Source organism: Sapajus apella, unplaced genomic scaffold (genome assembly GCF_009761245.1).
Source record: "Sapajus apella isolate SASKATOON/1434 unplaced genomic scaffold, GSC_monkey_1.0 scaffold42, whole genome shotgun sequence".
Lineage (NCBI taxonomy): Eukaryota > Metazoa > Chordata > Mammalia > Primates > Cebidae > Sapajus > Sapajus apella.
In genome coordinates this window covers 16,410,014-16,437,966 of record NW_022436982.1, presented here as the reverse complement: position 1 = coordinate 16,437,966, position 27,953 = coordinate 16,410,014, and the positions used below count along the sequence as shown (strand labels likewise).

Sequence of the window (27,953 nt, the reverse complement as noted above, 5' to 3'; positions counted from 1 at the left end):
TTAAGGAGACTGTGGGCTGAAATGGTGGGGCCTTCTAAATATCCAATAATGTCAGCTGCAAACAGTGACAGTTTGACTTCCTCTCTTCTGATTTGAATACCCTTTATTTCTTTCTCTTGCCTGATTGCCCTGACAATAACTTCCAGTACTATGTTGAATAGGAGTGGTGAGAGAGGGCATCCTTGTCTTGTACTGTTTTTCAAAGGAAATACTTCCAGTTTTTGCCTTTCAGTATGATATTGGGTATGTGTTTGTCATAAATAGTTCTTACTATTTTGAGATATGTTCCATCAGTACCTAGTTTATTGAGATTTTTTTTAGCATGAAGTGCTGTTGAATTTTTTCGAAGGCCTTTTCTGCATCTATTGAGATAATCATGTGAGTTTTGTCACTGGTTTTGTTTATGTGATAGATTGTTTATTGATTTGCATATGTTGAACCAGCCTTGCATCCCAGGGATGAAGCTGCCTTGATTGTGGTGGATGAGTTTTTTGATGTGCTGCTGGATTTAGTTTGCTAGTATTTTATTGAGGATTTTTGCATTGATGTTCATCAGGGATATTGGCCTGAAATTTTCTTTTTTTGTGTTTCTGCCAGGCTTTGGTATCAGGATGATGCTGGCCTCATAAAATGAGTTTGGGAGGATTCCTTCTTTTTCTATTGTCTGGAATACTTTCAGAAGAAATAATACCAGCTGCTTTTTTTACCGCTGGTACAATTTGGCTGTGAATTGGTCTGGACCTGGCCTTTTTTTTTGGTTGGTAGGCTTTAATTACTGGCTCAATTTCAGAACTTGTTATTGGTCCTTCAGGGATTTGAGTTCTTCCTAGTTTAGTCTTGGAAGGGTGTATGTGTCAAGGAATTTATCCATTTCTTCTAGATTTTCTAGTTTATTTGTATAGAGGAGTTTATAGTATTCTCTGATGGTAGTTTATATTTCTGTGGGATTCGTGGTGATACCCCTTTATCATTTTTTATTGTGTTTATTTAATTCCTCTCTCTTTTTTATTAGTCCGGCTAATGGTCTGTCTTATATGTTGATCTTTTGAAAAAATCAGCTCCTGTATTCATTGATTTTTTTTAAAGGGTTTTTCATTTCTCTATCTCCTTAGGCTCTGCTCTGATCTTAGTTATTTATTGTCTTCTGCTAGCTTTTGAATTTATTTGCTCTTGCATCTCTAGTTCTTTTAATGGTGATGTTAAAGTGTCAATTTTAGATCTTTCCTGCTTTCTCTTACGGACATTTAGTGCTATAAATTTCCGTCTACACACTGCTTTAAATGTGTTTCAGATATTTTGGTACATTGTCTCTTTGTTCTCATTGGTTTCAAAGAACTTATTTATTTCTGCTTTAATTTTGTTATTTACCCAGTAGTCATTCAGGAGCAGATCGTTCTGTTTCTATGTAGTTGTGCAGTTTTTTGAGTGAGTTTCTTAATCCTGAGTTCTAATTGGATTTCACTGTTGTCTGAGACACTGTTTATTATGATTTCCATTCTTTTGCATTTGCTGAGGAGTGTTTTACTTCCAATTATGTGGTCAATTTTAGAATACATGCGATGTGGTGCTGAGAAGAATATATATTCTGTTGATATAGGGTAGAGAGTTCTGTAGATGTGTGTTAGGTTTGCTTGGTCCAGCGGTGAGTTCAAATCCTAGATATCCTTTTCAATATCCTTTCTTGTTGATCTGTCTAATATTGACAGTGAGGTGATAAAGTCTCCCACTATTATTCTGTGGGAGTCTAAGTCACTTTATAGGACTCTAAGAAGTCTCTAAGAACTTGCTTTATGAATCGGGGTGCTCCTATATTGGGTACATATATATTTAGGAGAGTTAGCTCTTCTTGTTACATTGATTTCTTTACCATTATGTAATGTCCTTCTTTGTCTCTTTTGATCTTTGTTGGTTTAAAGTCTGTTTTATCAGAGCCTAGGATTGCAACTCCTGCTTTTTTTTTTTTGCTTTCCATTTGCTTCTTTAATATTCCTCCATCCCTTTATTTTGAGTGTCTTACCTGAAAAGAGTCTCCTGAATATAGCACACTGATGGGTTTTGACTCTTTATCCAGTTTGCCAGTCTTTGTCTTTTAATTGGGGCATTTATCCTGTTTACATTTAAGATTAATATTATGTGTGAATTTGATCCTGTCATTATGATGCTAGCTGGTTATATTGTCTGTTAGTTGATGCAGTTTCTTCCTAGCAGTGAGGTCTTTACAATTTGGTATGTTTTTGCAGTGGCTGATACTGATTGTTTCTTTTTATGTTTAGTGCTTCTCTCAGGAGCTCTTTTAAGTCAGGCCTGGTGGTGACAGAAATGTCTCAGCATTTGCTTGTCTGTAAAGGATTTTATTTCTCTTTTGCTTAGCTTGGTTGGATATGAAATTCCGGGTTGAGAATTCTTTTCTTTAAGAATGTTGAATATTGACCCCCACTCTCTTCTGGCTTATAGGGTTTCTGTCTAGGGATCTGCTGTTGCTCTGATGGGCTTACCTTTATCAATAACCTGACCTCTCTCTCAGGCTGCCCTTAACATTTTTTCCTTCATTTCAACCTTGGTGAATCTGACAATTATGTGTCTTGGGTTTGCTTTTCTCGAGGAGTATCTTTGTGGTGTTCTCTGTATTTCTGAATTTGAATGTTGGCCTGCCTTGCTAGATTGCAGACGTTCTCCTTAATAATATCCTTAAGAGTGTTTTCCAACTTGGTTTCATTCTCCCAGTCACTTTCAGGTACACTAGTCAAATACAGATTTGGTCTTTTGACATAGTCTCATGTTTCTTGGAGGCTTTGTTCATTTCTTTTCACTCTTTTTTCTCTAATATTGTGTTCTCGCTTTATTTCATTGAGTTGATCTTCAGTTTCTGATATTCTTTTTCTGCTTGAATGATTTGGCTATTGATACTTGTGTATACTTCATGAAGTTCTCATGCTGTTTTTCACCTCCATGAGGTCATTTATGTTCTTCTCTAAACTGGTTATTCTAGTTAGCAATTCCTCTTAACCTTTTTTCAAGGTTCTTCACTTTACTGCATTGGGTTAGAACATGTTCCTTTAGCTCGGCGGTGTTTGTTATTACCCACCTTCTGAAGCTTACTTCTGGCAGTTAATCAATCTCATTCTCTGTTCAGTTTTGTTCTCTTGCTGGCGAGGAGTTGTGATTCTTTGGAGAAGACGTGTTTTGGCTTTTGGAATTTTCAGCTTTTTTGTGCTGATTTCTCCCCATCTTTGTGGATTTATTTACCTTTGGTCTTTGATGTTGGTGACCTTCAGATGGGGTCTCTGAGTGGTTGTCCTTTTTGTTGATGTTGATATTATTGTTTTCTGTTCGTTAGTTTTCCTTCTAACCATCAGGCACCTCTGCTGTAGGTCTACTGGAATTTCTGGAGGTTTACTCCAGCTTCTGTTTATCTGGATATCTCTCGTGGAAGCTACAGAACAGCAAAGATTGCTGCTTGTTCCTTCCTCTGGAAGCTTTTTCTCAGAGGAGCACCTGCCATATGTTAGCCAGAGCTCTCCTATATGAGGTGTCTGTAGGCCCCTACTGGGAGGTGTCTCCCAGTCAGGATACACAGGGGTCAGGGACTCACTTGAGGAGGCAGTCTGCCCCTTATCAGAGCTCAAACACTATGCTGGGAGATCCACTGCTCTGTTCAGAGCTGTCAGGCAGTGCCGTTTAATTTTGCTGAAGCTGCTCCCACAGCCATCCCTTCCCCTAGGTGTTCTGTCCCAGGGAGATGGGGTTTTTTCTATAAGTCTCTGTCTGTTGTTGCTGCCTTTTTTTAAGTGATGCCCTGCCCAGAGAGGAGGAATCTAGAGGGGCAGTCTGGCCATAGTGTCCTTGCTGAGCTGTGGTGGGCTCTGCCGAGTTCAAACTTTTGGGTGGCTTTGTTTATACTGTGAGGGTAAAACCACCCACTTAACCCTCAGCAATGGTGGTCACCCTTCCCACTATCAAGCTCTAGTGTACCAGGTTGACCTCAGACTGCTGTACTGGCAGAGAGAATTTCAAGCCAGTGGATTTTAGCTTGCTGGGCTCCGTGGGGGTGGGACCTGGTGAGCCAGACCCCTCGGCTCTCTGGCTTCAGCCTTTTTTCCAGGGGAGTGAATGGTTCTGTCTTGGTGGTGTTCCAGGTGCCACTGGGGTATAAAAAATAATTCCTGCTGCTAGCTTGGTGTCTGCCCAAATGGCCACCCAGTTTTTTGCATGAAACCCAGGACCTTGGTGGTGTAGGCACCTGAGGGAATCCCCTGGTCTGCTGGTTGAGAAGACCGTGTGAAATTCAGTGCAGTATCTGGGCCCTAATGCACCATTCTTCCTGATATAGTCTCTCAGGGCTTCCCTTGACTAGGGGAGGGAATTTTCCCTACCCCTTGCTTTTCTCAGGTGAGGTGATGCCCCACCCTGCTTCAGCTCGCCCTCTGTGTGCTGTACCCACCATCCAACCAGTCCCAGTGAGATGAACCAAGTCCTTTAGTTGGATATGCAGAAATCACCTGCCTTCTATAGACTGGAGCTGTTCCTATTCAGTTATCTTGCCTGAGCAAGGTATTATTTTTCAAAATTTTTTTTGTATCCTCTTCAGTTTCTCTCATCAATGTTTTATAGTTTTCATTGTAGATATCTTTAACTACTTTGGTTAAGTTAATTCCAAGGTATATAATTTTATTTGTAGCTATCATAAGTGGGATTACTTTCTTAATTTTTTTTCAGATTGTTTGCTTATAGCAGTGCTACTGATTTTTGTATGTTGATTTTGTATCCTGCAACTGAATTTGTTTATTCATTCTAATAGGTTTTTGGTGGAGTCCTTAGGTTTTTCTAAATATAAGATTATATCATCTGCAAACAAGGATGATTTGACTATTTTCTTTCCAGCTTGGATGACCTTTATTTCTTTCTCCTGTCTGATTGCTCTAGGGCTTCCAGTACTGTGCTGAGTAACAGTGGTGAAAGTGGGTATTCTTGTCATGTTTCAAATTTTAGCATAAAGCTTTCAGCTTTTCCACATTCAGTATGATACTAGCTGTCACTCATTTATGGCTTTTATTGTTTTGAGTTATGTTCCCTCTATATCCAGTTTTTTTTGAGAGTTTTTATCATGACATAGTGTTGAATTTTATCAAATGCTTTTTCACCATCAATTGAAATGATCATCTACTTTTTGTTTTTCTTTCTTTCTTTCTTTTCTTTTTTTTTTTTTGGAGATGGAGTCTTGCTCTGTCACCCAGGCTGGAGTGCAGTGGTGTGATCTCAGCTTGCTGCAGCCTTCGCCTCCTGGGTTCAAGTGATTCTTCTGCCTCAGCCTCCTAAGTAGCTGGAATTAAAGGCATGGGTCACCATGCCAGGCTAATGTTTGTATTTTTAGTAGAGACAGGGTTTGACATGTTGGCCAGGCTGGTCTCTAACTCCTGACCTCAGGTAATCGCCCACCTCAGCTTTCCAGGGTGCTGGGATTACAGGTGTGAGCCACCACACCTGGCCAGTTTTTGTTTTTCATTCTGTTGATATGATGTATCTCATGATGTATCCCAATGATTGATTTGCCTGTTAAACCATCCTTGCATCCCTAGAATAAATTCCACTTGGTCATGATGATCAATCTTTTTGATTTGGTGCTAGTATTTTATTGAGGATTTTTGGCATCAGCGTTCATCAGGAATATTGTCCTGTAGTTTCCTTTTTTTTTTTTTTTGATGTGTCTTGTCTGGCTTTGGTATCAGGGTAATACTGGCCTTCTTTAATGAGTTTGAAAGTATCCTTTCTCTGTTCTTCCAAATAGTTTGAGCAGGATTAGTGTTAGTTTTTATTTAAATGTTTGGTAGAATTCTATAGCTGGGAGACTTCTTTATTGGAAAACTTTTTATTAAGGCTTCAATCTCATTACTTCTTATTCATCTCTTCAGGTTTTCGATTCTTCATGGTTCTATCTTAGTAGGTTGTATGTGTCTATGAATTTTAAAATTCTAGATTTTTAAATTTATTAGCATATAGTTGCTGATAGTAGTCATTAATAGTCCTTTGAATTTCTGCAGTTTCTGTTCTAATGTCGGCCTTTTCATCTCTGATTTTACTTATTTGGGCCTTCTCTCTTTTTTTCTGAGTTAATTTGGCTAATGTTTTGTCTATTTAGTTTATCTTTCAAAAAAACAATTTTCTCTTCATTGTTCTTTTGTATTGTATGTTTCAGTTTCATTTATTCTGCTTGGATTTTTATTATTTTCTTCTGATCTGGAGTTTTGTTTGCTGTTGCTTTTCCAGTTCTTTAAGATGCATTGTTAGGTAGTTTATTTGTTAGGTGCTTTTTTGATTTAGATGCTTATAGCATAAAATTCACTTTTAGTACTGCTTCACTGTAGCCCATAGGTTTTGGTATGGTGTGTTTCCATTATCATTTGCTTCTTGGAATTTTTCAGTTTCCTTCTTAATTTCTTCATTGCAGTACTGGTTATCCAGGAGCATGTTGTTTAATTTCCATGTGTTGCATCATTTCCAATTTTTTTTTTGTTACTTATTTCTAGTTTTATTCTACTGTGGTCAGAGAAGATGCTTGATATAATTTTGGTTTTTTGAATTGTCTACACTTGTTTTGTGGTAAACATACAGCCTATCCTTGAGAATGATCTACATGTTGAGAAGAAGAATGTATGTTCTGTAGCCATTGGATGAAATGTGGTATAAATATCTATTAGACACATTTAGTCTATAGTGCAGGTGAGTCTGATGTTTCTTTGTTGATTTTTAGTCTGGATTATCTATCCAATGCTGAAGGTGGGGTTTTGAAGCCTCCAGCTGTTACTGTATTGGGGCCTTTCTCTCTTTAGCTCAAATAAGGGATTTTCTTTATATATCTTGATGCTCCAGTGTTGGGTGCATATATATTTATATTTGTTTTATTCTCTTGCTGAATTGACCCCTTTATCATTATATAGTGAGCTTCTTTATTTCTTTTTGTAGTTTTTGTCTTGAAATCTATTTTCTCTGGTAGAAGTATAGCTACTCCTGCTCATTTTTGGTTTTCATTTTGTATGGAATATTTTTTCACCCTTTTGTTTTCGATCTGTGGCTATCTTTGTAGAGTGTGTGTGTGTGTGTGTGTGTGTGTGTGTGTGTGTGTCTTTGTGGTTTGACACATGGTCTCGCTCTGTCACCCAGACTGGAGTGCAGTGGTGTGATCATGGCTCACTTCAGCCTCCATCTCCCAGGCTCAAGCAATCCTCCCACCTGAGCCTCTCAAGTAGCTGGGACCACAGGCATATATCACCACATCTGGCTAATTTTTTGTTTTTTAATTTTTTGTAGAGATGAGGTTTTGCTGTGTTGCCCAGGCTGGTCTCAAACTCCTAGGCTGAAGTGACCCTCCTGCCTCTGCCATCCAAAGTGCTGGGGTTACAGGTATGCACCAACATGCCTGGTCCCCTGAAATTTATTGTAGGCAACATATCATTGAACCTTGTTTTAAAAAATATATATATGTAGAGAGTTTGTCCCATTTATCTTCAGCATTATTAATGAGATTTGTTCCATTTATCTGCAGCATTTTTATTGATAAGTAAGGACTTACTCCTGCCGTTAGTTATTTGTTTCCTGGTTGTTTTGTGGTTTTCTCTTCCATTTTTTCTTCTTTCTGGTTTCCTTTTAGTAAAGGTGATTTTCTCTGGTGGTATGATTTAATTTCTTCCTCTTTATTTTTTGTGTATCTATTGTATGTATCTTGATTTGAAGTTACCACATGAGGCTTGCCAATATTAATTTTATCACCCATTATTTTAAAATGATTACATCTTAACACTGATTGCATATACAAACAAATTAACAAACACTCAGAGAAAACTAGGATAAACTCTAATTTTCATCCTGTTTTGTAACTTTTTGTTCTTTTTATTTATATTTTATTGTACTGTATATGCCTTGAAAGTTGTCACGGTTATTTTTGATAGTTTGTCTTTAGGTCTTCTTACTCAAGATATGAGTAGTTTACTCTGCAATTACAGTTTTGTATTACTCTGTATTTGTCTGTGTACTTGATATTACCAGTGAGCTGTGTTCCTTTGTATTACTTCTTATTGCTTATTAATGTTATTTTTTATTTTTTTTCCAATTGAAGAATTTTTTTTTTTAGCCTTTCTTGTAGGACAGATTTGGTGTTGATGAAATCCCTCAGCTTTTGATTGTCTGGGAAAGTCTTTCTTTGAAGGATATTTTTGCTGCATATGCTATTCTATGTTAAAAGTTTTTTTTTTTTTTTTTTTGTCCCCCTTCAGCACTTTAAATATGTCATGACACTCTCTCCTGGCCTGTAAAGTTTACACTGTGCAATCTGCTGCCAGATGTATCAGAGGGTCTATTGTATGTTATTTGTGTGTGTGTGTGTGTGTGTGTGTGTGTGTGTGTGTGTGTGTGTGTTTGTTTGTTTTTGCTGCCTTTTTGTATTCTTTCTTTGTCTTTGGCATTGGGATTTTGATTATTAAATGACTTGAGGTAGTTTTTCTTTGGGTTACATCTACTTCATGTTGTATAACCTTTTTGTTCTTGGATATTGATATCTTTCTCTAGGTTTGGGGTGTTTTCAGATATTATCTCTTTGAATAAATTTCTAGCCTGACTTCTGTCTCTATCTCCTCTTTAAGGCAAGTAACAATTAGATTTGCCTATTTCAGTTTATTTTCTCAATCTTGTGTGTGTGCCTCATTCCTTTTACTCCTTTTTCTTTTGTCTCTGTATTTTTAAATAACCTGTCTTCAATCTAACTAGTTCTTCTGCTTGATCAGTTCTGCTTTTAAGAAACTGATGCGTTGTTAAGTATGTCAGTTACATTTTTCATTTCCAGAATTCCTGCTTTATTCTTTTTAATAGCTTCAATTTCTTTATTAAATATATTTGATAGAATTCTGAATTCCTTATCTGTGTTATCTTGACTTTAACTGAACTTCTTCAAAGCAGCTATTTTGAATTACCTGTCTGAAAGATCACATATTTGTGTGTCTCCATGATTTTCCCTTGGTTATTCATTTAGTTCATTTGCTGAGGTTATGTTTTCCTGGATAGCCTTGATGCTTGTGGATATTCGTTGGTATCCAGGCATTGAGGAGTTAGGTATCTGTTGCATTTTTTGCAGTCTGGGATTGTTTGTACTCATCTTTCTCGGGAAGGCTTTCCTGATATTTGAAGGAACTTGGGTGTTGTGATCTATGTCTTTGGTCATTGTAGCCTTATCTGCATTAGAGGGCACTGTAAGCCCAGTAACACTGTGCCTCTTGCAGACTAATAGAAGTGCTGCCTGGTTGGTCTTGTGTGAGATCTGGGAGAATTTCCTGGATTACTGGGCAGAGACTCTTGCTCTCTTCCCTTACTTTCCCCCAAACAAATGGAATCTTTCTCTATGATGAGCTGCCTGGACTTAGGGGATGAGTGACACAAGCACCCCTGTGACCACCAACACTGGGAATGAGCTGGGTCATACTTAAAGCTACTATAGCATTGGTTCTCACCCAAGGCCTATGGATCTCACTGTGTGGTTATTGCCTGTGTTTATTCAAGGGACTAGGGACTCCACAATCAGCAGTTTGTTAATCCAGCCAAACAGACCTGTGTCCTTCCAATATGGCAAGGTTGCTCTGGCCATTTATAGAGAAGCCATCTGGGAGTCAGGGCCTGGAGTTGTGAAAAGTAGTAATCTATCTGATGCTCTCTTCCCCTGTGGTTGAGCTGGCAGCCAAGCCTCAATACCAAGTCCTTCCCACTTTTCCCTCTCTTTTCCTTAAGCTGAGAAGTCCCTCCACATGTCCATCACCCAAGGGCTCTTTAGTTAGCAGATGAATCCAATTGGGACCAGTTCTTTCCCTCAGAGGAGTATGTTTTTTCTGGTCCAGGTTGTGATTAGAAATGTTGTTCAGGAGTTAGGTCCTGGAATGGGTGCTTCAGGGCACTCCCTCGTGCTTTATTGTACCTTGGCTCAGCTGGTGTCTAAGTTGTGAGACTAAGTCCTCTTTATTCTCTTCTCTTCTCTAGCAGAAGGTAGGAGTCTGCCCTGGAGCTGTGAGCTGCATTGCCTTGGCTTCGGTGAGGGGTGATACAAGTACTCCCTTTGCTGCCCTGGGTGGTGTTTTTACTGGATCACATGCACCTCACGTCCACCAGCTCTGAGTCTAGCACACCACTAAGACAGCCTGGGAATTGCAGTCCTTGTGGCTTAGACTGCCTTTAAAGTTTATTTAGGACCTCAGATCACTTTATTTCATCGTGGCAGGGCTTTCCTGAACTCGTGTTCCAACTGCTGGGTTGGGAGACTTTCTTCTGGCTAGGGCTGATCTAAATGCTCCCTCCATGGTGCCAGCTGAGTTCTGCCCCATGTTGCTTTCTACTATGACAGAGTAGCACTGATTTGCAGTACCAAGTCCCTCAGTTCCTATGGTCTACCTTTCCCAAGAACATAATTTCTGTCTTTGAACCATGCAGCTACTGCTGGGGTATGTGGGAGGGGTTGTGTGGGTGTCTTGAGATTGACTGTCCTTCCTTCTTCAATGCCTCTTTCTTTAATATGATGTTAAAACCAGGTATTCTGATTGCTCAACTGAGTTTTGGATCTTAAGAAGGTGCTTTTTGTGTTGTGGATAGTTGTTCAACATGGTGTTTGTGCATGAAGGATAATTGCTTGTGGCTTCTATTTAGCCATCTTGCTCCACCTCCTCCCATCAGGTGTTTATCATTATGAAGGGACTATTGTATTTTGGCAAATTCTTTTACTTTTTTTTTTTTTTTTTGCATCTGTTGAAATGATCATATGGCTTTTCTCTTCTTTCCTTGTTTCTTTTCTTTTTTTTTTTTTTTTTTGAGACAGGGTCTCACTGACACTCAGGCTAGAGTGTGGTGGCATGACTTGGATCACTGTACCCTTTGCTTCCCAGGTTCAAGCAGTCCTCCAACTTCAGCCCTTCAAGCAACTGGGACTACGGGTGTCAGCCACCATGCCCTGCTAGTTATTTGTAAACACAGGGTTTTGCCATGTTACTTTGGCTGGTCTCGAACTCCTGAGTCAAAGCAATTTACCTGCCTCGACCTCCCAAACTGCTGGAATTACTGGCATGAGCCACTGCACCCAGCCTTGTCTTTGTCTTTCATTATACTGGTGTAGTATATTCTATTAATTGAGTTTTTAGTGTTAAACCAACCTTACATTACTGAAATATCTTTAATTTACTCTTACTTTGGTATCAGGATTATGCTGTCCTTACAGAATGAGTTAGGACGTATTATATCCTCTTTTAGTTGTTATTACAGTTTTATAGGGTTTGGAATTCTTCAGATGTTGGGTAGAATTCACCAGTGAATCAGCCTGTTCCTGAATTTTTCTTTGTTGGAAGGTTTTGATAACTGATTTAGTCTCTTCATTTGTTATATTAGTTAAGACTTTTCTTCTTGAGTCAGTTTAGGTAATCCAGAGGTTTCTAGCGATTTGTCCATTTCATCTAAATTATTTAATTTTGATGGGAAATTATTTATAATTTATAAATATTATATTTAATAATTCATATAAACACAGTATATATATGAAACAAATGTAATAAAAAGATATCAGTAAAAAAAATCAACTAAGAGGGTTGGGTGCGGTGGCTCACACCTGTAATCCCAGCACTTTGGGGGGCCAAGGAGGGTGGATCACAAGGTCAGGAGTTCAAGACCAGCATGGCCAAGATGACGAAACCCCGTCTCTACTAAAAATACAAAAAATTAGCAGGGCATGCTGGCATGTGCCTATAATCCCAGCTACTTGGGAGGCTGAGGTGGAGAATTGCTTAAACTTGGGAGGCAGAGGTTGCAGTGAGCCTAGATTGTGCCACTGCACTGTAGCCTGGGTGACAGAGTGAGACTCTGTCTAAAAAATAAAAATAAAAAAATAAACATAAAAAGAAAAATCAACTAAAAAAAGCAATAATAGAGGAAACGAAGGACAAAAATGCTGTTATATATGGAGAGAAAAAGTGATAAAATGGCAGCTTTCTTACTAATACTTACTCTATCTAATAATTGATTAAGTGTTTTTACATCATGCAAACCTGAACAGACCAGTAATGAGTAGCAAGATTGAGTCAGTAACAAAAAGTCTCTAAACAAAGAAAAGCCCAGGATCAGATGGATTCATTGTAATGTGTCTAATAATTGTTTTCGTTATCTAATAATCCTTTTTATTTCTTTATAGTTAATAGTAGTATTCTCATGTCATTTCAGATTTTAGTTATTTGTATCCTTTTTTTTTTTTCCCTTTAGTAGTCTAGCTAAGGTTTGCTAATTTGGACATTCTTTTCAGAAAATAACCTTTTGCTTTAATGATTGTCAGTTGTTTTTCTATCCCTTCTCCTTTTCAAATTTCCACTCTCATATTTATTATTTATTTTCTTCTATCTTTGAGTTTAGTTTGCTATTCTGTTTCTGGGTTCTCAAGGTACAAACTTAGGATATTAATGAGATACAACTTTTTAAAAACGTAGGCACTTATGGCTATAAATTTCCTTCTGAGTAACTGCATTTGCTACATGGCATAGTATGTTGTATTTGGTATGTTGTATTTTTTTAATATTCATCTCTAAATATTTTCTAATTCCCTTGTGATTTCTTCTTTGTTCCATTGGTTCTTTGAGTGTGTTTTTAAATTTCCACATACTTGTGGAAATTTCTTCTGCGATGGATTTCTAGCTTCATTCCATTGTATTTAGAGAAGATCCTTTGTGTTATGTTACTGTTTTAAAATTTTTTTATCAGTTGTTTTATGGCTTAAGTTATGGTCTGTCCCAGTGAATGTTTCATATATACTTGAGTAGCATTTTTATTCTTCTGTTTTGAGATAGAGTATTTCATATACGCTTTTAGGTGTAGATAGTATATAGTGTCATTTATACGTAGTAACCTTCCATGTAGAGACTTTTTCAATTATTTCATGTGGAATATTGAATTTCCAGCTATTATTGCAACAATTTCTATTTCTCCATCAATTCTTTAATTGTTTGCTTTTTATATTTTGGGGCTCTGTGTTTTGGTGCATACATGTTTATTGTTATATCTTTGGGATGAGCTGATTATCAGGTTTCTTGTCTCTTGTAACCATTTCTGTCTTAAAGTTTCTTCTTTCTGATATGATTATGTCTACCCTAGCTCTCTTTTGGTTACTGTTTGCATGGAATATCTTTTTCCATCACATTCCTGTCAATCTGCGTGTATCTTTGGATTTAAAGTGAGATTTTGTAGACAATATATAGTCGTAGAATGTTTTCTTTGCCCCTTATGCCAATCTTTTTTTTTTTTTCTGATTGGAGAATTTAATTCATATATATTTAGAGAAATTATTAATGAGAAAGAACTAACTTCTGCCATTTTTCTTATTATACCTTTTTATGTCCCTCATTTCCTCCATTATTGCTTTCCTTAGTTGATTTTTTCTAGTGACACATTTTGATTTTATTTGTTTAGTATATGTGCTACTGATAATTTCTCTGTGCTTACCATGTTGATTACACATACCTTTCCAAATTTATAGCTATAAAATTTGAATTGATACAAAGTGCTTTTAATAAATACAAAGCCCTTCTCTACAGCTTTGTCCATCCACTTTATGTTATTGTTGACACAAATTATATCTTACACATGTGTACTCAAGGTATAAATAATTTATACATTGTTTGTATAGTTTTTATGTAGTTTATATTGTTTTTTATGTATTTGATTTTGAAATCATGTAGGAAATAAAAAAGACAATTAGAAGCCAAATACATAATAATACTGGCTTTTATATTTGCTCACCTATTTATCTTTACTAGAAGTCTTTATTTCTTCATATGGATTTGAGGTACTGCCTTCATCCTTTCATTTCAATTTGAAGGGTTCCATTTAGCATTTCTTATAATACAGGTGAAGTGGTAATGACTTCTCTCAGTTTTTATTTGTAAGTATCTTAATTTCTCCCTAATTTTTAAGTATAGATTTTGCTGGATATAAAATTCAAGGTTAATATTTTTTTTTCTTTAGTACATTAAATATGTTATCTCACTGCCTCTGTACTCCATGGTTTCTGGCAAGAAATCAGCTATTACTCTCATTAAGGAGACCATATATGTGATGAGTTACTTCTTTCCTGCTGCTTTGAAGATTGTCTCTTTTTTAGGCTGAATTTCATGAGTTTGATTATAATGTGATTATAATGTAACTCAACATGAGTCTATTTGGGTTGATCTTACTTGGAGTTTATTGAGGTTTTGGATTTGTAGATTTATGTTTTTCATCACATTTTGGAAGTTTTGAGCCATCATTTATTCAAATAGTATTTCTACCATTTTCTTGATCCCTTCTCTTCTTGGGATTCTCGTAATGTGTATGTTGGTCGGCTTGGTGGTATCCCACTGGTCACTTTTTTCTTTTTCCTTTATTTATCCTCTTCAGACTCAATAATTTTAATTGTTCTATCTTCTAGTTATCTAATTACTTTTTGTGCTGAAATCTGATGCTGAACAATCTAGTGAATATTTTATTTCACTTGTAATTTTTAGTTCCAGAATTACTTTTGTGTGGGTATTTTGTTCCTATTTCCCCTCTTTAATTGATGTATAATAATCTACCAATTTATGGATTATATGTGAGTGTTTGTTGCATGCATATGATTTGTAATAATGAAGTCAGGATATTTGGGGTCTCCATGACCCTGAGTTTTTATCAATTATATGTGTTGGTATCATTTCTAGTCTTCTCTTTCAGTTGCTTTGAAGTGTACATGATATTGTTCCTAAGTATAGAAACCCGAGTGTGCTATCAAACACTAGAACTTATTTCTTCCATCTAACAGCATATTAGTACCAATAACCTTTGTATATCCCTACTGTCCCACTTTCCCTTCCCAGTATATGGTATCTATCATTGTATTCCTAATCACCGTAAGATTAGGTTTTTTAGCTTACAGATGTGAGTAAAAATATACAGTATTTGTCTTTCTCTGCCTGAATTATTTAACATAATGACCTTCAGTTTCATCCATGCTGCTTCATGTGGTATGATGTCATTCTTTTTTATGTCTAAATAGTATTCCATTAATATATATACCACATTTTCTTTCTTTTTTTTTTTTTAAATTGTACTTTAGGTTGTGGGGTAATGTGCAGATCATGCAGGATTGTTGCATAGGTACATACATGGCAAGGTGGTTGGTTGCCTAAATCCCCCTGTCACCTATATCTGGCATTTCTCCCTGGGTTATCTTGCCCTAACTTCCCTACCCCACTGCTGGCTCTCCCTTAGCCCCCCACAACAGAGCCCATTATGTGATGTTCCTCTCCCTGTGCTCATGTGTTCTCATTGTTCAATACCTGCCTATGAGCGAGAACATACGGCATTTGGTTTTCTGTTCTTGTGTCAGTTTGCTGAGAATGATGGTTTCCAGATTCATCCATGTCCCTACAAAGGACACAAACTCATTGTTTTATATGACTGCATAGTATTCCATGGTGTATATGTGCCACATTTTCTTTGTTGAGTCTATCACTGATGGGCATTTGGGTTGGTTCCAGGTCTTTGCTATTGTAAGCAGTGCCGCAGTGAACATACGTGTGCATGTGTCTTTATAATAGAACAATTTATAATCTTTTGGGTATATACCCAGTAATGGGATTGCTGGGTCAAATGGAATTTCTATTTCTAGATCCTTGAGGAATCGCCGCACTGTTGTCCACAATGGTTGAACTAATTTACATTCCCACCACCAGTGTAAAAGTGTTCCTTTTTCTCCACCTCCTCTCCAGCATCTGTTGTCTCCTGATTTTTTAACAAACACCATTCTAACTGGCATGAGATGGGATCTCAATATGGTTTTGATTTGCATTTCTCTGATGACCAGTGATGATGAACATTTTTTCATATGTTTGTTGGCTTCATAAATGTCTTTTGAAAAGTGTCTGCTCATATCTTTTGCTCACTTTTGAATGGGTTTGTTTTTCTCTTGTAGATCTGCTTTATTTCTTTGTAGATTCTGGATATTAGCCTTTTGTCATATGGGTAGATTGCAAAACATTTTTCCCATTCTGTTGGTTGCCGGTTCACTCTTATGATTGTTTCTTTTACTGTACAGAAACTCCTAAGTTTAATTAGATCCCATTTGCCTATCTTGGCTTTTGTTGCTATGGCTTTTGGTGTTTTAGTCATGAAGTCCTTGCCTATGCCTATGTCCTGAATGGTTTTGCCTAGCTTTTCTTCTAGGGTTTTTATGGTATTAGGTTTTATGTTTAGATCTTCAATCCATCTGGAGTTAATTTTAGTGTAGGGTAGAAGGAAGTGGTCCAGTTTCAGCTTTCTACAGACGGCTAGCAGTTTTCCCAACACCATTTATTAAACAGGGAATCCTTTCCTCATTGCTTGTTTTTGTCAGGTTTGTCAAAGATCAGATGGTTGTAGATGTGTGACATTTCTTCTGAGGCCTCTGTTCTGTTCCATTGGTCTATATCTCTGTTTTGGTACCAGTACCATGCTGTTTTGATTACTATAGCCTTGTAATATAGTTTGAAGTTAGGCAGTGTGATGCCTCCAGCTTTGTTCTTTTTGCTTAGGATTGCCTTGGCTATGTGGGCTCTTTTTTGGTTTCATAAAGTTTTAAAGTGTTTTTTTCCCCAGTTCCGTGAAGAAGGTCAATGGTAGCTTAATGGTGATAGCGTTGAATCCATAAATAACTTTGGGCAGTATGGCCATTTTCACGATATTGAATCTTCCTAACCATGAGCATGGAATGTTTCTCCATCTGTTTGTGTCCTCTCTTATTTCCTTGAGCAGTGGTTTGTAGTTCACTTTGAAAAGGTCCTTTACATCCTTTGTTAGTTGTATTCCTAGGTATTTTATTCTCTTTGTAGCAATTGTGAATGGGAATTTGCTCATGATTTGGCTCTCTGTTTGTCTGTTATTGTTCTGTAGGAATGCTTGTGATTTCTGCACATTGATTTTGTATCCAGAGACTTTGCTGAAGTTGCTCACCAGCTTAAGGAGGTTTTGGGCTGAGACGATGGGGTCTTCTAAATATGCAGTCATGTCGTCTGCAAATAGAGACAGTTTGACTTCCTCTTTTCCTAACTGAATATCTTTTATTTCTTTTTCTTGCTTTATTATTCTGGCTAGAACTTCCAATACTATATTGAATAGGAATGGTGAGAAGGCATCCTTGTGTAGTGCCAGTTTTCAGAGGGAATGCTTCCAGTTTTTGCCCATTTATTTTGATATTGGCTGTGGATTTGTCGTAAATAGCTTTTATTATTTTGAGATACGTTATATCAATACCTAGTTTATTGAGAGTTTTTAGCAAAAGGGCTGTTGAAGTTTGTCAAAGGCCGCTCTGCATCTATTGAGATAATCATGTGGTTTTTGTCTTTGGTTCTGTTTATGTGATGGATTACATTTATAGATTTGTGTATGTTGAACCAGTATTGCATCCCTGGGATAAAGCCTACTTGATCGTGATGGATAAGCTTTTTGATGTGTTGTTGCATTAAATTTGCCAGTATTTTGTTGAAGATTTCTGCATTGATGTTTATCATGGATATTGGCCTGCAGTTTTCTTTTTTAGTTGAGTCTCTGTGAGGTTTTGGTATAAGGATGATGATGTTCTTACAAAATGAGTTAGGGAGGATTCCTTCTTTTTGTATTGTTTGAAATAGTTTCAGCAGAAATGGTACCAGCTCCTGTTTGTATGTCTGGTAGAATTCAGCTGTGAACCAATCTGGTCCTGGACTTTTTTTGGTTGGTCGGCTATTAATTGCTGCCTCAAGTTGAGATCTTGTTATTAGTGTATTCAGCTATTCAGCCTCTTCCTGGTTTAGTCTTGGGAGGGTGTTAAGTCTCCAGGAATTTATCCATTTCTTCCAGATTTGCTCTTTTATGTGCATAGAGTTGTTTGTGGTAATCTCTGATGGTGGTTGTTTTTTCTGTAGCTTCAGTGGTGATATCCCCTTTATCATTTTTTATTACATCTATTCAATTCTTCTCTCTTTTGTTTTTTATTAATCTGGCTAGCAGACTATCTATTTTGTTGATTTTTTCCAAAAAACTAGCTTTTGGTTTTATTGATTTTTTGAAGGGTTTTTTGTGTCTCTGTCTCCTTCAGTTCCACTCTGATCTTAGTTATTTCTTGCCTTCTGCTAGCTTTTGAGTGTTTTTGCTCTTGCTCCTCTGGCTCTTTCAATTTTGATGATAGGGTGTTGATTTTAGATCTTTCCTCACTGCTCATGTGGGCATTTATTGCTGTAAATTTCTCCCTAGACACTGCATTCAATTTGTCCCTGAGATTCTGGTACATTTTGTCTTCGTTCTTACTGGTTTCAAAGCACATCTTTATTTCTGCCTTCATTTCATTGTTTGTTTCATTAACATTCAGGGGCAAGTTGTTTAGTTTTCATGTAGTTGTGCAGTTTTGGTTGAGTTTCTTAATCCTGAGTTCTAGTTTGATTGCACTGTGGTCTGAGAGACTGTTTGTTATGATTTCCATTCTTTTTATTGCATTTTAGGTTTGGGGGTACATGTTAAGAACATGCAAGATTATTGCATAGGTACACACATGGCAGTGTGATTTGCTGCCTTCCTCCCCTTCACCTATATCTGGCATTTCTCCTTATGCTATCTCTTCCCAACTCCCCATGCCCTGCTGTCCCTCCCTTGTTTCCCTCCAATAGACCCCAGTGTGTGATGCTCCCCTCCCTGTGTCCATGTGTTCTCATTGTTCAACACCCACCTATGAGTGAGAACATGCGGTGTTTGATTTTGTGTTCTTGTGTCAGTTTGCCGAGAATGATGGTTTCCAGGTTCATCCACGTCCCTACAAAGGACATGAACTCATCATTTTTGATGGCTGCATAGTATTCCATGGTGTATATGTGCCGCATTTTCCCTGTCCAGTCTATCATTGATGGGCGTTTGGGTTGGTTCCAAGTCTTTGATATAGTAAACAGTGCTGCAGTGAACATTCGTGTGCATGTGTCCTTATAGCAGAATGATTTATAATCCTTTGGGTATATACCAAGTAATGGGATTGCTGGGTCAAATGGAATTTCTATTTCTAGGTCCTTATTCTTTTACATTTGGTGAGGAGTGATTTACTTCCAATTATGTGGTCAATTTTAGGGTAAGTGCAATGTGCTGCTGAGAAGAATGTATATTCTGTGGATTTGGGGTGTAGAGTTCTATAGATGTCTATGAGGTCTGCTTGGCCCAAATCCGCATTCAAGTCCTGAGTGTCCTTGTTGATTTTTTTTTGTGTGTGTGTTGTTGATCTGTCTAATATTGACTGTGGAGTGTTAAAGTCTCCCACTATTATTGTGTGGGAGTCTCAGTCTCTTTGTAGGTCATTAAGAACTTGCTTTATGTGTCTGGGTCCTCTTGTATTGGGTGCATATATATGTAGGAGAGTTAGCTTTTCTTGTTGGATTGATTCTTTTACCATTATGTAATATCCTTCTTTGTCTCTTTTGATATTTGTTGGTTTGAAGCCTGTTTTATCAGAGACTAAGACTGCAACCCCTGCTTTTTTTTGTTCTCCATTTGCTTGGTAAATCTTCTTCCATCCCTTTATTTGAGTGTATTTGTTTCTTTGCTTGTGAGATGGATCTCCTGAATACAGCACGCTGATGGGTCTTGAGTTTTTATCCAGTTTGCCAGTCTGTGTCTTTTGATTGGGGCATTTAGCCCATTTACATTTAATGTTAATATTGTTATGTATGAATTTGATCCTGCCATTTTTTTACTGGCTGGTTTTTCGCCCATTAGTTGACACGGCTTCTTCATTGCGTTCTTGGTCTTTACCATTTGGTATGTTTTCATACTGGCTGGTACTGGTTGTTCCTTTTCATGTTTAGTGCTTCCTTTAGCAGCTCTTGTTAGGCAGGTCTGGTGGTGATGAAGTCTCTCAGTAGTTGCTTATCTGTAAAGCATTTTATTTCTCCTTCACTTATGAAGCTTTGTTTGGCTGAATATGAGATTCTGGGTTGAATGTTCTTTTCTTTAAGGATGTTGAATATTGGCCCTCACTCTGTCTGGCTTGTAGGGTTTATGCCGAGAGATCTGCTGTGAGTCTGATGGGTTTCCCTTTGTGGGTGACCCGGCCTTTCTTTCTGGCTGCCCTTAGCATTGTTTCCTTCACTTCAACCCTGGCAAATCTGACAATTATGTGCCTTGGGTTTGCTCTTCTTCAGGAATATCTTTGTGTGGTGTTCTCTGTATTTCCTGGATTTGAATGTTGGCCTGCTTTGTTAGGTTGGGACATTCTCCTGGATAATGTCCTGGAGAGTGTTTTCCAGCTTGGATTTATTCTCCCCATCACGTTCAGGTACACCGATCAAGCATAGATTAGGCCTTTTCACATAATCCCCTATTTCTTGGTGGCTTTTTTCATTTCTTTTTACTCTTTTTTCTCTAGTCTTGCCTTCTCGTTTTATTTCATTGAGTTGATCTTCAATCTCTGATATCCTTTCTTCTGATTGATAAGTTTGGCTATTGAACCTTGTGTAGGCTTCACAAAGTTCTTATGCTGTGTTTTTCAGCTTCATCAGGTCGTTTATGGTCTTCTCTAATGTGGTTATTCTAGTTAGCATTTCGTCTAACGTTTCTTCAAGGTTTTTAGTTTTTTTGCAGTGCGTTAGAACATGTTTCTTTAGCTCAGAGAAGTTTGTTATTACCCACCTTCTGAAATGTGCTGCTGTGAATTTGTCAAACTCATTCTCCATTATGTTTTTTTCCCTTGCAGGTGAGGAATTGTGATCCCTTGGAGGAGGAGAGGCATTCTGGTCTTTGATGGTTTCATCCTTTTTGTGCTGGTTTCTTCCCATCTCTTTGTATTTATCTAGCTTTGATCTCAGGAAGCTGCTTGATGATGTAGTCTGTCTCTTGTCTGCCTGTAGAGGTGCTCCTGGGCTGCCACAGATACAATCTGGCTGCTGTTTAGGCTTCCTATGTCTTTTGTTTATACCGGGAGATTGGATCCACCTCTGTATTGGTGGATGCCCTTCCCCACACCAAGCTTGATCTTTCTGGGTGGAGCTCAAATTGATGTACTTGCTGCAAAACCCTCAAGCGAGAGGGCTTCAGCCTGCTGGACTTTGTGGGGGAAGGGAGTGGGACCTGCTTAGCCTATGGCCTGTCTCCCTGCTTTTAGCACCCCCTCTCTTTAGGGGGCTGGTAGCTCTGTCATGTATGCTCCCCTGGCCAGCCAGTGCCTCTGCCTAGATCTGTTCTGACAATCCCTGGTACTTACCAGGGCTGCTATTCAGCCCTATGCAGGTAACTCGGGTGCTTTTCAGCCCGATGAAGATCTCCTGGTCTGTGGGTTCCAAAGGCTTTGGGAGGAGTGCAATATCTGGACCACTGTGCCGGTGGGTGGCAGAAGCCCCTGATCCTCTGGTCAGATGCCTTTCCTGGGTGGAGAAGCGCCCCACCCTGCCTTGGTTAGCCCTCTGCACTATGCCCACTGTCTAACCAGTCTGATTGAAATAAATCTTGTACCTCATTTGGAGATGCGGAGATTACTTATTTTCTGCATCTCTCTCACTGGGAGCTGTGCACTGGAGCTGTTTTGATTTGGCCATCTTGGTCGACGTTCCCACCACGTTTTCTTAATGCATTGGTTTGTTTGTGGATACTTAGGTTGTTGCTGTATATTTGCTATTATCAATAGCGGTGCAACAAATGTTCAAGTGCAGCTACCTATCTCTTTGATATACTGATTTGTTTTTCTTTGGTTTGATACCCAGTATTGGGATTGCTGGATTGTAGGGTAGTTCTGTTTGTTTTTTTTTTTTTTTGAGAAATCTCCATACTGTTTTTCTTAGTTGTTAGACTAATTTACATTTTCACCAACAGTGTATGAGAGTTCTCTTATATACTCTGTTGCATCCTCACTAGCATCTGTTATTTTCTGTTCCTTTAATAATAGCCATTCTAACTAGGATATCTCATAATGGTTTTGATTTGCATTTTCCTGATGATTAATGATGCTGAGCATTTTAAATATACCTATTGGCCATGTGTATATCTTCTGTTGAGAAATGTCCACTTTTATTTTTTTGCATATGTTAAAATGTGATTTTTTTCTTTTTTACTGTTGAGTTCTTTGAGAGTTTCTTGTAGATTCTAGTTACTAGTCCCCTGTTGACTGAGTAATCTGCAAATATTTTAACTCATTCAAAAGGTTGTATCTTCAACCTGTTTTTTCTTTTGATTCACAGAAAGTTTTTGTTTAATATAGTTCCATTTGTCTGTTTTTATTTTTGTTGCCTGTGCTTTTGAGTTCTTAGGCATAATATCTTTGCCTAGACCAATGTCTTGGAGAGGTTTCTCCTAGTATTTTTATAATTCCATGTGTTATGATTAAGTCTTTAATCCATCTTTATTTTTTACATGTTGAGAGGTGTGTTCAGTTTCATTCTTATACACATGGTTATCTCGTTTTTCTGGCACGATTTATTGAAGATGTGCTATTCTATCCTGTTCTCAATATATATTCTTAGTAGCTTTGTTGAAGATCAGTCAGCTGTGAATTTGTGGATTTACTTCTGGGTTCTGTATGTTGTTTCATTGGTCTGTGTGTCTATATTAATCCAATACCATGCTGTTTTGGGTAATATATCCTTATAATATGTTTTGAAATCAGGTGGTCTGATGCATCCAGCTTGGTTCTTTTCCTCAGAATTGCTTTGGGTATTCAGGCTCTTTTTTGGTTCCATGTCAATTTTAGAATTGTTTTTTCTTTTTCTGTGAAAAATGATATTGGTAGTAATAGAGATCGCATTGAATCTAGATTGCTTTGGGCAGTTTGGTCATTTTGACAATATTAATTCATCTGACCCATTAGCATGATATGTCTTTCCTCTTGTTTGTGTCCTCTTCAATTTCTTTCATCAGTATTTTCATTTGTTTTGTAGAGATTTTAATCCTCCTTGGTTAAATTTAATTCAAAAATGATCTGAGTGGGGAATTGTCACTTGTCGGTAGGTAGGTGTGCCAGCTGTGGTTTCTTTGCCTTAAAAAGTTATAAAGCCATGACAGTAAGACTGGGTGCTAGAAGTGAAGCTCTATTCCCTTAAGCCCTGGATTTTTATATTAGATTCAGAAACTATGGGTGTACACTAGTTACCTAACCCAGTACCCACATGTAACCCCGTTGCCATCACCAAAGTAGCTGTTGAACAAATACATTGCTAAACCTAGCCTCTGGAGAGGGTGAATGTAAGAGATAAGATACAAGGCTGGATGTGGTGGCTGATGCCTGTAATCCCAGCACTTGGGGGGCTGAAGCTTGGAGAATCACCTGATATCAGGAATTCCAGACCAGCTTGGCCAATATGGTGAAACCCCATTTCTACTAAAAAATACAAAAAAATTAGCTGGGCGTGGTGGTGGGTCCCTGTAATCCAAGCTAATCAGGAGGTTGAGGCTGGAGAATTGCTTGAATTCTAGATATTTAATTTTTTTGTAGCTTTTGTTGAATTGCTTTCTTGATTTCTTCTTCAGCTATTTCATTACTGATATATGGAAATGCTACTTATTTTGTACATTGATTTTGTATCCTGTAGCCTTACTCAATTTATCTACCAATTCTGGGAGTTGTTTTGGTAGTATCATTAAAAAAGAGATAAGATCATATTGTTTGTAAAGAGGGAAAGTTTGACTTCCTCTTTTCTAATAGGATGTCTTTTTAATTTTTTTTTTCTCTTGCCTAATTGGTGTGACTGGGACTTCCAGTACTACACTGAATAGAAGTGGTGAAACTAGGCATTCTTGTCTTTAAATTATTAGAGGAAAGGTCAAATTAGTAACATGACTTCTTTTCCTATTTAGATGCCTTTTATTTTTTTCTCTTGACTTATTGCTCTGGCTAGGACTTCCAGTACTATGTTGAATAGGAGTGGTGAGAGTAGGCATGCCTTCTAATTAAAGAGCTTCTGCACAGCAAAAGAAACTATTATCAGACTGAACAGGCAACCCACCTGATGGAGGAAAATTTTTGCAATCTACCCACCTGACAAAGTTGTAATATTCAGAATCTACAAAGAACTTAAAACAAATTTACAAGAAAAAACAACCCCATCAAAAAGGGCAAAGGACATGAAGAGACACCTCTTAAAAGAGGACATTTATGATGCCAACGAACATATGAAAAAAGCTTATTATCACTAGTCGTTAGAGAAATGCATATCAAAATCACAATGAGATACCATCTCAGACCAATCAGAATGGCAGTTATTAAAAAATCAGGAAACAACAGATGCTGGCTAGGCTGCGGAGAAGCAGGAATGCTTTTACACTGAGGGTGGGAGTGTAAATTAGTTCAACCATTGTGGAAGACAGTGTGACGATTCCTCAAAGATCTAGAACCAGAAACACCATTTGACCTAGCAATCCCATTACTGGATATATACCCAAAGGATTATAAATCATTCTATTCTAAAGACACATGCATGTATATGCTTATTGCAGCACTATATACAATAGCAAAAACTTGGAACCAACCCAAATGCCCATGGATGATAGACTGGACAAAGAAAATGTGGCACATATACACCATGGAATACTATGCAGCCATAAAAAAGTATGAGTTCATGTTCTTTGCAGGGACATGGATGAGGCTGGAACCCATCATGCCCAGCAAACTAACAACAGAAACAGAAAACCAAGAACTGCATGTTCTCACTCATAAGTGAGAGTTGAACAGTAAGAACACATGGACATAGGAAGGGGAGCATCACACACCGGGATCTGTCAGCAGATGGGGGACGAGGGGAGGGGGAGAGCATTATGACAAATACCTACTGTGTGTGGGGCTTAAAACCTAGATGACGGGTTGATGGGTGCAGCAAACCACCCTGGCACATGTATACCTATGCAACAAACCTGCACATTCTGCACATATGTCCGAGAACTTAAAGGAAAAAAAAAAAAAGAGTGGACATCCTTGTCTTGTTCCAGTTCTTAAGGGGAATGCTTCTAGCTTTTACCTGTTCAGTATGATGTTGGTTGTGGGTTTGTCATAGATGGTTCTTACTATTTTGGGGTGTGTTCCTTCAATACCTAGTTTGTTGAGAGCTTTTATCATGAAGGGATGTTGGATTTTATCAAAAGCTTTTCCGTGTCTATTCAGATGATCTATGGTTTTATTTTTGATTCTATTTTAGTTATTTGAGTTTTCTCTTTTTAAAATTTATCCAAAGGTTTATCAATTTGTAAAGATCTCTTCCAAATCTAACTTTTTTGGTAGCTAAGTTCAGCTTTTAAATAAATAAATAAATAAATAAATAAATATATAATTATACTTTAGATTCTGGGGTACATGTGCAGATCATGCAGGATTGTTGCATAGGTACATACATGGCAATGTGGTTTGCTGCCTGCATCCCACCCGTCAACTATATCTGGCATTTCTCCCCATGTTATCTCTCCCTAACCTCCCTACCCCCGGCTGTCCCTCCCTTAGTTTCCTCCAACAGACCCCAGTGTGCAATGCTCCCCTCCCTGTGTCCATGTCATCTCATTGTTCAACACCTGCCTATGAGTGACAACATGCCGTGTTTGATTTTCTGTTCTTGTGTCAGTTTGCTGAGAATGATGGTTTCCAGATTCATCCATGTCCCTACAAAGGACACAAATGCATCATTTTTTATGGCTGCATAGTATTCCATGTATATATGTGCCACATTTTCCTTGTCCAGCCTATCATCAATGGGCATTTGGGTTGGTTCCAGGTCTTTGCTATTGTAAACAGTGCCGCAGTGAACATACATATGCATGTGTCTTTATATAGAACAATTTGTAATCCTTTGGATATATACCCAGTAATGGGATTACTGGGTTAAATGGAATTTCTATTTCTAGGTCCTTGAGGAATCGCCACAATGGTTGAACTAATTTGCACTCCCGTCAGCTGTGTAAAAGTGTTCCTTTTTCTCCACATCCTTTCCAGCATCTTTTGTCTGCAGATTTTATAATGATCGCCATTCCAACTGGCATGAGATGGTATCTCAATGTGGTTTTGATTTGCATTTCTCTAATGACCAGTGATGAGCATTTTTTATTTTTTGGCTTCATATATGTCTCCTTTTGAAAAGTGTCTTTTCATATCTGTCGCACACTTTTGAATGGAGTTGTTTGTTTTTTTCTTGTAACTCTGTTTTAGTTCTTTGTAGATTGTGGATATTAGCCCTTTGTCAGATGGGTAGGTTACAAAAATTTTTTCCCATTCTGTTGGTTGGTGGTTCACTGTAATGATTGTTCCTTTGCTGTATAGACTCTGGAGTTTAATTAGATCTTATTTGTCTATTTTGGCTTTTGTTGCCAATACTTTTGGTGTTTTAGTCATGAAGTCCTTGCCTATGCCTATGTACTGAAAAGCTTTGCCTAGATTTTCTTCTAGGGTTTTTATGGTGTTAGGTCTTATGTTTAGATCTTTAATCCATTTGGAGTTAATTTTTGTGAGGTGTCAGGAAGGGGTCCAGTTTCTGTTTTCTGCATGTGGCTAGCCGGTTCTTCCAATACCATTTATTAAACAGGGAATCCTTTCCCCATTGCTTGTTTTTGTCAGGTTTTCAAAGATCAGATGGTTGTGGATGTGTGGCCTTGCCTCTGAGGCCTCTGTTCTGTTCCATTGGTGTATATCTCTGTTTTGGTACCAGTACCATGCTGTTTTGATTATAGTAGCCTAGTATAGTTTGAAGTCAGGTAGCATAATGCCTCCAACTTTGTTCTTTTTACTTAGGATTTTCTTGGCTATATGGGCTCTCTTTTGTTTCCATATGAAGTTTAAAGTGATTTTTTTTCCAGTTCTCTGAAGATGGTCATAGGTAGCTTGATGGGGATAGCATTGAATGTATAAATTACTTTGGGTAGTATGGCCATTTTCACAATATTAATTATTCCTAACCATGAGCATGAAATGTTTTTCCATCTGCTTGTGTCCTCTCTTATTTTTTTGAGCAGTGGTTTCAGAGAAGGCCTTTGACAAAAGTGAACAGCCCTTTTGCTAAAAACTGTAAAGAAACTAGGTATGGATGAAACGTATCTGAAAATAATAAAAGCTATTTACAACAGACCCACAGCCAGTGTCATATTGAATGGGCAAAAACTGGAAGCATTCCCTTTGAAGTCTGGCACTAGCCAAGGATGCCCTCTCTCACCACTCCTATTCAGTATAATATTGGAAGTTCTAGCTAGAGCAGTCAGGCAAGGAAAAGAAATAAAGGGTGTTCAGTTAGGAAAGGAGGCAGTCAAATTGTCTATGTTTGCAGATGACATGATTGTATATTTAGAAGACCCCATCATCTCAGCCCAAAATCTCTTTAAACTGATAAGCAGCTTCAGCAAAGTCTTGGGATACAAAATCAATGTGCAGAAATCACAAGCATTCCTATACACCAACAACAGACTGATAGAGAGCCAAATCAAGAGCGAACTGCCCTTCACAATTTCTACACAGAGAATAAAAATACCTAGGAATACAACTAACAAAGAATGTAAAGGACCTCTTCAAGGAGAACTACAAATGTAACTCTTGTGTAAAAAATTTTTTCTATTGTTTTGCTATTTAATGACTAATCCTTATTTCCTTTCTTCTGCTAACTTTTGGTTCAGTTTATTCTTCTAGTTGTTTCCAAGGTATAAATTTGGTTGTTGAGATTTTTCTTCCTTTTTAATGTACTACACGCTTATAGCTGTAAACTTGCCTCTTACTGCTCCTTTTTCTGCATCCTATAAGTTTTGGTATGTTTTCTCAGTTTTGTGTCAAGGTATTTTCTAATTTCTTTCAACTCTAGCCCTAAGGTTTACACATTCTATTGTTTTTTTTTTTTTTTTTCTTGTGTTTTGCGCAGTGGACTTTTTTATTCTTGTTCAACTCTAGCCGTTAAGTGTTTATGCTTTCTTTTTTTTTTTTTTTTTTTTTTTTTTTTTTTTTTTTT

At 37.6% G+C, this 27,953-nt stretch overlaps 1 protein-coding gene and 1 long non-coding RNA gene across 11 annotated transcripts in view; both read left to right on the top strand.

Moving 5' to 3' along the window:
* CNTLN (centlein) overlaps positions 1 to 27,953 on the top strand; it is a 337,157-nt gene that overhangs the window by 82,039 nt on the left and 227,165 nt on the right. The window lies entirely within an intron of this gene.
* Positions 2,377 to 20,133, top strand: LOC116566128. The gene is made up of 3 exons (XR_004275746.1): positions 2,377 to 2,461; positions 11,781 to 11,786; positions 20,070 to 20,133. It is a non-coding gene; the product is annotated as an uncharacterized LOC116566128 (long non-coding RNA).